Source organism: Orycteropus afer, unplaced genomic scaffold (genome assembly GCF_000298275.1).
Source record: "Orycteropus afer afer isolate SDZICR_OR568_19922 unplaced genomic scaffold, OryAfe1.0 scaffold00950, whole genome shotgun sequence".
Lineage (NCBI taxonomy): Eukaryota > Metazoa > Chordata > Mammalia > Tubulidentata > Orycteropodidae > Orycteropus > Orycteropus afer.
In genome coordinates this window covers 464,152-466,268 of record NW_006922537.1, presented here as the reverse complement: position 1 = coordinate 466,268, position 2,117 = coordinate 464,152, and positions in this window count along the sequence as shown.

Genomic DNA, 2,117 nt, shown 5'->3' with positions numbered 1-2,117 from the left:
TGGTAAACTGTGGTCAATGTCATGAGACAAAGTGTATGTGAACTGCTGTATGGAAAGTGAATTTTCTCTGTAAATCTTCACCCAAATCACAATAAAAAAAAAAATCACATAAAAATAGCACATTCCAAGATCTCCTGGAGTACAATGCTGTCAGTGATAAGATATTATCCATATACCTACAAGGAAGACCAGTTAATGCTACCATTATTCAAATTTACCTACCAACCACTAAAGCTAAAGATGAAGAAATTGAAGATTTTTACCAACTTCTGCAGTCTGAATTGACAAAACATGCAATCGTGATGTATTTATTATTACTGGTGATTTTAATACAAAAGTTGGAAACAAGAAGACTCATCAGTAGTGGGAAAACATGGTCTTGGTGATAGAAATGATGGAGATCACATGATAGAATTTTGCAAGACCGACAACTTATTCATAGCAAATAATTTTTTCAACAACTTAAATAGTGGCTATACATGTGGAGTCTCCAGTGAAATACACAAGACTCCAATTGACCACATATGTGGACAGAGGCAATGGAGAAGCTCAATATTTTCAGTCAAAGCAAGGCCAGGGGCTAACTGGAACATACAATCAATAGCTCATATGCAAGTTCAAGTTGAAGCTGAAGAAAATTTTAAAAAGTCCATGAAGGACAAAATATGACCTTGATTATATCCCACTTGAATTCAGTAACCATCTGAAGAACAGATTTGATGCATTGTACACCAGTAACCAAAGACAAGACAAATTGTGAGATGACATCAAGAACAACCTGCACAAATAAGGCAAGAAATCATAAAAATATAGTAAAGGAAGAAAAGACCATCATGGATGTCAAAAGAGACTCTGAAACTTCTTCTTGAATAAAGCAAATGAAAGAAATGATGAAATAAAAGAGCTGAACAGAAGATTTCAAAGGATGGCTGAAGAAGACAAAGTAAAGTAGTATAATGAAATGTACGAAGACCTAGAGTTAGATAACCAAAAGGAAAGAACATGTTTGGCATTTCTCAAGTTGAAAGAACTGAAGAAAAAATTCAAGCTTTGAATTGTAATATTGAAGTATACTATGGGAAAATATTGAATGATGCAGAAAATATTAAAAAGAAGATAGAAGGAATATACAGAGACACTGTACCAAAAAGAATTGATTTATGTTCAGCTATTTCAGGAGGTATCATAGAATCAAGAACCAATGTCTTTAAAGAAGAAGGCCAAGGTTCATTGAAGATTGGAAAAAAAAAAAAAAAAAAAAGCAAGGCTCCAAGAATTGATGAAATACCCATTTAGATGTTTCAACAAAAGGATGAAGCACTGGAAGTGGTTTTTTGTTTATGTCAAGAAATTTGGAAGACAGCTAACCAGCCAAATGACTGAAAGAGATCAATATTTCCTCCCTTCCAAAGAAAGATCATCCAAAAGAATGTGGAAATTATAAAACAATATCATTAACATCATGTGTGAGTAAAATCTTGCTGGAGGTAATTCAAAAATGGTTGCAGCAGTATACTTACAGGGGACTTCTAGAAATGCAAGGTGGATTCAAGAAAGGATGTGGAACAAGGGATATCATTGCTGATGTCAGATGGATCTTAGTTGAAAGCAAAGAATGCCAGAAAGATGTTACCTGTGTTTTATTGACTATGCAAAGGCATTTGGCTTTGTAGATCATAACAAATTATGGATAACATTATGAATAATGGGAATTCCAGTATACTTAGGTGTTCTCATGAAGCATCTGCACATAAAACCAAGAGGCTGTCATTTAAACAGAACAAAGCAATAGTGCATGGTTTAAATTCAGGAAAGGTATGTGTCAGGTTTGTATCTTTTCATCATATTTATTCAATCTGTGTGATGAGCAAATAATCCAAGAAGCTGGGCTATATGGAGAAGAAGGTGCTATCAGGATTGGAGGAAGACTCATTAACAACCTGTGATATGAAGATAACACAACCTTGCTTGCTGAAAGTGAAGATGATTTGAGGCACTTATTGCTACAGATCAAAAATGACAGTTTTCAGTATGGATTACACCTTACCATAAGGAAAATGAAAATCCTCACAACTGAACCAATAAGCAACATTATGATAAAAGGAGAAAACACTGAA